Source organism: Ananas comosus, linkage group 6, assembly GCF_001540865.1.
Source record: "Ananas comosus cultivar F153 linkage group 6, ASM154086v1, whole genome shotgun sequence".
In the NCBI taxonomy this organism is placed as follows: Eukaryota; Viridiplantae; Streptophyta; class Magnoliopsida; order Poales; family Bromeliaceae; genus Ananas; species Ananas comosus.
In genome coordinates this window covers 4,319,749-4,327,050 of record NC_033626.1, presented here as the reverse complement: position 1 = coordinate 4,327,050, position 7,302 = coordinate 4,319,749, and the positions used below count along the sequence as shown (strand labels likewise).

The window sequence follows — 7,302 nt, the reverse complement described above, 5'->3', positions numbered from 1 at the left end:
TTCGGCTCCAATAATGTCAAAATGCAAAGGAATTGCTTCCAAATTGGATTGGTAGCTTGTGAAGGTCCCTTGGTATCTTTTGGACATGTTTGGGTGAAATCGGAGTGAAAACGGAAACTTTAGAATTTTCTGTAAAGAACGGGACTGAGAAAATTAGCAGAAAATGCACAGTGTTAGAAAATTATGAAAATTGGCAGAGATGTCAGGAACATTTTTATGAGGCTAGATTTGAAGTTTCAGATTTTTCTGACATCTGTAGAGAGAGAAATAGCATCTGGAAGTTATCTGATAAAGATTACAGTTCGGGACAGTTCGCAGTGACCAAACAGGGTCGAAACTGAAATGTTAAAATTTCAGTAGACTTGTTAAGTAAAACCGAACATGCCTGCCAAATTTGAGCTCAATCGGACTTTCGGAAGGGCCTGCGAAGGGTATCTGATCTGAGTTGTGAAACGGATAAGTCGAGGGGCATTTTGGTAAATTGGACAAGTTAGTGGAATTCCACTAACCTGCTGCCAGGCTCTCCCTTCCATCCTTATCCACCCTTGCAGCCTACATACGTAGAGAGAGAGAAAGAGGAGAAGAGAAAAGAGAAGAAACAGAAGAAAAAGAAGATAAAGAGGTGAGTTTGTTACCTCTCTCTCTGTCATCTCTCTCCCTCTCAGCTCTCTCCCTGCAGCTACTGGTTGTAGCATCAGCAGCAGCTGCAGCTGCTGTCAGCAGGAGCAGCAGCAAGCAGTCAGCATCAGCAGCAGCATAAGCTGCTGAGTAGCAGCTTCAGCTCAGCCTGCTGCTGAGTAGTCAGCAGCAGGAGTAGCAGCAGCAGCCTCAGCAGTAGTATTAGCAGCAGCAGCCCTGCAGGCTTGCTGCTGAAGCTCAGCAGGATCAGCAGCAGTAGCAGAAGCTGCTGAGCAGCAGCTTCAGCAGCTGCAGGAGCAGCAGCAGCTTAACAGCAGTAGCAGTAGCAGCAGCTTGCACACAGCTGCTGTCAGCAGCAGCAGGAACAGCATCAGCAGCAGCTGCTGCAGGGGAAAGAAAAGAAAAGAAAGAAAGAAAGAAAGGAAAAGAAAAGAAAGAAAGAAAGAAAGAGAAGAAAAATGAAAGAAAGGAAATGAAAGAGAGAAAAATGGGATCAAAGTATTTGGACAGTTTTTCCTCATTGTTTTGAGGTTCGTGGGCTAATAAGGGTTGAATTACGCTATGTAATTATGAAAATTGCATTGGAAAGGGGTTTTTATAAAAACTGACCCCGATAATGCACTTTTGCAGGATAGAAGCGCTATCGCGAAATTGACCGCGTACAAAGCTAATTGGGGGTAAAAGAAACGCGCTGGCGAAATCGGTTCGGCAATCCGTCGCTCCTACGCGAAGATATCGCCAAAAGAAGATTTTCGGCGTCGATAGTCACGAGCGCGCGTCGCGATTCTCGGGAAACCGCTAGAAGCGCATTTCTCCCATTCCGGCATCAAAGAAAGGTGGGTTGTGCTTTACCGAAGTGATTAGGTCACTTCCATGCCAAAGTAAATCATAGTTTCACTTGACGCATATATGACGATAACTGTTGACATATGAATGCTAAATGCATACAAGTAGGCCTATATGAGTGTGGGCGTATGTTAATGCTAGATGATCCATGTGAATGTGAATGCTAAGTGAATATGAATAGGAATATGAATATGAATATGAGTATGAATATGAATGCCATATGAATGCTAGATGCACATGGATATTGAACGCTAGATACATATGAATAAAATTGTCGAAATGTGAATACAAATGCTAAAGTAAACATAATTGTTGATACATGATACATGAAAGCTAGTGTTAAAGGCTTATGAATATGAATGTTTAACGTCTATGTCTAAACATATATGAAAGTGAATGTATTGATAACCATGTTAGATGTATAATTGTTGATACATGAAAGCTAATACTTGTGAATATGAAGGTTTGATGCTTATATCCAAACACATATGAAAATGAATATACTATAATTCAAGCTATATGAATATCGATAATTCTCGTTGATTAGAAACCTCAACGGTAACAAGATACATGAGAACATGTGAACTATGAACCTAGGCAAGAACACCTAGGGTGATGTATAGATCGAGTGGCATGAACCTAGTGTTATTGAACATAGGTCGGACATTAACCTAGCGTCATTGGCCCTAGGTCAAGTAAGTTAACCTAGAGTTGAGATCTAGGAGAAAGAATATTAAACCTAGTGTAAACGAACCTAGGTTATGATGTAATGAAACACTCGATAAAAAGTAAATGAAGTTGTGAATTATAGTGGCAATAGGACCACTAGAAAGTGAATAGTATAGACCTAAGAAGGTCGTCAACATAGGGTCAGTGAGTAAACCCTTAAGTTGTGAAATGGATTCCGGAATCCTTAGGAATGGTGTGATGGCAGAAATAGAATCTTAACTACGGGATTGACGGTTCTCCTCTCCCGGTAGTGATTCAACGGGATTGACGGTTCTCCTCTCCCGGTATGCCATGAAACAAGTGAAGTGAATCGAAACTACGGGATCGACGGTTCTCCTCTCCCAGTAGTGATTCAACGGGATTGACGGTTCTCCTCTCCCGGAGCTAACGGGTTTGACGGTTCTCCTCGCCCATTGAGCTTGAGCGACTTAAGGTCACGGGGATCGACGGTTCTCCTCTCCCTGTGATGGACCTAGTGTCGCGTGGACTTAAGGCTGAGGTGTTGTGAGACGTCCTTCACCTCGAGCCTGACTTGACGCAGTACTCCGCGGTTGATTGACTCAAGACCGAGTCGAGTGGCTAGATGGCTAAGGTAAAGTAACCTTAGGAAAGAATCGCCAGTGAGTACAGTAAGAATAAAGAATAAAGCATAAAGAAAAGAATAAAGAAAATAGCTAATGAATGAAACTAGCTAAGAAAGAATAAAACGGCTACAAGTAAAGAATGGCTAATGATATAAAGTAGAATCAAGTAAGCTACTTTCATGATTTACAGGTATTGCATAGTGCATAGCAGGGAGGCAAGGTATGGTTCTATTTGTTGCATCATTAAATATCTATCTATCTATTTGTTGAACTAACCTACTGTTGCCTCCTTTGGACCTGGTGGGTCGAGCTGGTCGAGCTCTTCTCTTGGGTGGCCGTACCCACTGGAAACTATATTTATATAGTTCTCACCCCCGTGTTGTTTTGGGGGTACAGGTTACACGCGAGCGGCGCGGCGGCGCGAGGACAGGGCGTAGCTTCGTAGATAGCGCCCCACCACTGAGACTGAGATAGCAACACCCTGAAGAGGTCAAGTTCAGAGTTCAAATGGAAAGAAATAAAATTGTAGTAATTTGTATAAGTTTCGTATTAACTTAAAAGCATATGTGGTTATGTAAATGTAAAATATTGTAAATGTAAAAGAATCTCTGAGATGAATGCTTGTAATAGCATAGTTTGCACTTTATGTTTTCGATACATATGCAATCTACATACTTGCTACAGTTCCTGGTTGGAACCTCTTGTATTGCAGTGTTTAGATTGTTGACGCCTAGAACGTACAGGGGAAGCTCTGTCCGTTCGGCGGTCTGTCGACGAGCCCAAATCCGACCAAATAGGCGGAGCTCGGGGCGTGACAAAGAGCATCTGAGAGCGGTGTTGCAAATACTCAGACAGGAGAAGCTCTATGCAAAGTTAAAGAAGTGTGACTTTTGGCTAAAGGAGGTCACATTTTTGGGTCATGTGGTATCGAGCGACGGAGTTTCGGTAGACCCGAAGAAAGTAGAGGCGATCAAGGATTGGCCTCGCCCAACGAATGTAGCGGAGATCCACAGTTTTCTTCGACTGGCGGCCTACTACTGGCGGTTCGTGGAGGGGTTCGCCAAAATAACCACTCCACTAACGCGCCTCACGCAAAAAGGAGTAAGATATGTGTGGAGCGACGATTGCGATCGAAGTTTCGAAGAGTTGGAGAGCAGGTTGACGTCGACCCCGATTCTTGCTTTGCCGACTCCGGGGGAGACCTTTGTAGTGTACAGTGATGCCTCGTATATTGGTCTCGGGTGTGTATTAATGCAAAATGGGCGAGTCATTGCGTATGCATCGCGCCAATTAAAGAGCTATGAGAAGAACTACCCGATTCACGACCTCGAGTTAGCCGCGGTGATCTTTGCGCTAAAGCTTTGGAGACATTACTTGTATGGTGAACATTGTGAGGTATACACCGATCACAAGAGTCTCAAGTACTTGTTCACCCAGAAAGAGTTAAATATGTGCCAACGGCGGTGGTTGGAATTGTTGAAGGACTACGATGTCACTATACTATACCACCCGGGGAAAACCAATGTTGTGGCCGATGCTCTAAGTAGAAAATCGGCGGAAAACTTAGCGATGGCGATTACGCCCCAACCGCTATTACAAAAGGAAATGCAAAGATTTGGGTTGGAAATGGTAGCGCCGGGAGTGCCGGCTACACTTGCCGCATTAGTTGTGGAACCGACCCTATTTGAGAAAATCAAAGAGTTACAGGCTTCGGATCCTTATCTTCAAAAGGTATGAGGCGAAGTTGAAAAAGGTAGTGCTGAGGATTTTGGCATTGGAGCAGACGGCGCACTTCGATTTCGAAAACGTCGGTGTGTGCCTAAGGATGATGAGTTACGAAGGGCGATTATACAAGAAGCGCACCAATCCCCTTATAGTATACACCCCGGCGGCACTAAAATGTACAAGGACTTGAAAGAACATTATTGGTGGCCGGGTATGAAAAGAGATATTGGGGAGTACGTGGCGCAATGTTTAACGTACCAACAAGTTAAAGCAGAGCGCCGATTTCCGGCGGGAAAGCTACAAAGTCTACTAATACCCGTGTGGAAATGGGAAGATATAGCGATGGACTTTGTTACCGGTTTTCCTCGATCACAAGGCGGACACGATGCGATATGGGTGATAGTGGATCGATTGACAAAGTCGGCACACTTTTTGCCGATACATACTACGTGGTCGGGAGACAAGTTAGCTCAAGTCTATCTCGACGAGGTTGTGAGACTTCATGGGGTTCCAGTGTCGATCGTATCGGATCGCGACCCCAGGTTCACATCCTATTTTTGGAAGAGCTTACAAGACGCGCTAGGCACGCGGCTCGACTTTAGCACAGCGTTTCATCCCCAGAGCGATGGACAGTCGAAGCGGACGATACAAATCCTTGAGGATTTACTTCGAGCGTGTGTGCTAGATTATAAAGGAGGATGGCATGATTTCTTGCCTATGGCGGAGTTCGCCTACAATAANTTGTAATAGCATAGTTTGCACTTTATGTTTTCGATACATATGCAATCTACATACTTGCTACAGTTCCTGGTTGGAACCTCTTGTATTGCATTGTTTAGATTGTTGACGCCTAGAACGTACAGGGGAAGCTCTGTCCGTTCGGCGGTCTGTCGACGAGCCCGAATCCGACCAAATAGGCGGAGCTCGGGGCGTGACAGAGACTCTAGGTTGGGAAGCCTTAAGGTTATAGGTGCGTGAGCGGAACGTGAACCTATAGCGATGGCGGAAGTTAATTCGATTGGGTCGAAGTTGGTATCATGTCTATAGTTGGGACTAGAGACGGACTCAAGTTGTAGGAGTTCTTGTCTTGAGGTGGTTGTGTCGGCGGCCGACGACATGATACCAAGAGTCTAGAACGAGTGCGCTTGTGTGCTTCCGCCCGATTTGTGATTGAGTCGTCATGTGTCGTAATTGCGACGAGGTAATTGATTAAGATAACTGACCAAGTATCTGCGTTTCAGGGACTAATGTCTCCAATACGCTACACGCATAGATCTGTCCCAGCACCGACTCCTGAGGTGCCCGAGCAGGAGGAACCGAGCGTGATCGATCGGTTGCAAGCGCAGGTGACCGCGCTGACCGATGTGGTGCAGCGCTAGGAGACCCGATTTGAGCGGCTCCAGGATCTTTTGGAGCGGCAGATTGCAGCGGCGGCTCTGACGGTGAATGAGGGCGATGGTCCGCCTGCACCCTCGACTCATATACCCGGAGCGGCAAAGAGTGAGGGCATAGCGGCGGTTCCGGTGATGGCACGCCCACCGCCAACGATTGTACCACAGGCGGCATCGGGATCGGCTACACCCGATGTGACGGCCGACGACGTGGAGGGAGAGCGCGCGTTGGCGGCTCTTATCAAGTTCAATAAGTTCCATCCGCCAACCTTCGACGGCGAGAAGGTGGAACCGGAGATGGTCTAGTTTTGGATCGACTCGATGGAAATCCTCTTCGATGACTTGCGTACCTTCGAGAGGGACAAGGTGTATCTCGCCACCCATTGCTTGGAAAAGGCGGCGAAAGTTTGGTCGAAGCGCGTCAAGCGGGATCGGCTTCCCGGCCTTCCGCCAATGTTGTGGGAGGAATTCAAGTGGGAGATGTTCGCCAACTATTTCCCCGACACACTAAAGCGGAAGCTCAAGGAGAAATTTCGCAAGCTAGAGCAAGGGGACCGCTCAGTGGCGGAGTATGAACAAGAATTCTCCCATATTGTTGACTGTGTCCCGGATGTTGTAAAGGATGACCGGGACCGGGCCGAGTGGTTCTTGCGAGGACTTCAGCCAGGAATTTACAAGGCCGTGCAAATACTCAAGCTCACGACCTTTGCGGTGGTCTTTGATCGAGCCCTATGGGCGGAGCATGGAGACGCCCACATTCGGGAGAAGCGTGAGCTTTTGGCGGTGTCACGCCCCGGGACCGGCGGAGGCCCTCCCGGTAGCGTGCCGAGACCCGCCATATGTCTACACATATAAGGCGTCTACAAGAAAAGCGGAAGTAAAAGCAAGAGATGGAACAAATAAAATAAGTGAAATAACAAGCAACTAATGATATCAGAGCGAGTAAAGTTCTAACATCTATACTAATAGTAATAGAGCATAACTAAAACATAAAAGTAAACATAAGTTATACAGTATCAGCCTCTAATACAAAAATGGTGGTCTCTAGTACACTAGTAAACTCTCGACCTCTCCAAAATAAAGTACAACGAGAGATAGACCACCTAGCAAATCGTCCTCGAAGGAAGCTAGCTCGAAGCAACTCCCTTCCCGCGGTCCCTGGCCTCACCCTGAGTTGGAAGGTCTGAAAAAACACTCGAGAAAAAGAGGGCGTGAGAACTATAGATTATAGTTCCCGAGTGGGCAATACTGACCTCAGCTCCTGCTCCACTAGCCCCAATAAACTAGGCGTAAGTACAAGATAGTATTAGCATTCAAAAAAAAACAAAAAAACCAAAGATAAGTAACCACCGGTAAAATCAAACATAATGTAACCATATTCTCCAAGT

At 46.0% G+C, this 7,302-nt stretch overlaps 1 long non-coding RNA gene across 1 annotated transcript; it reads left to right on the top strand.

The window, feature by feature from the left end:
* On the top strand, positions 586 to 3,455 carry LOC109711423. The gene is made up of 3 exons (XR_002216599.1): positions 586 to 622; positions 1,270 to 1,475; positions 3,195 to 3,455. It is a non-coding gene; the product is annotated as an uncharacterized LOC109711423 (long non-coding RNA).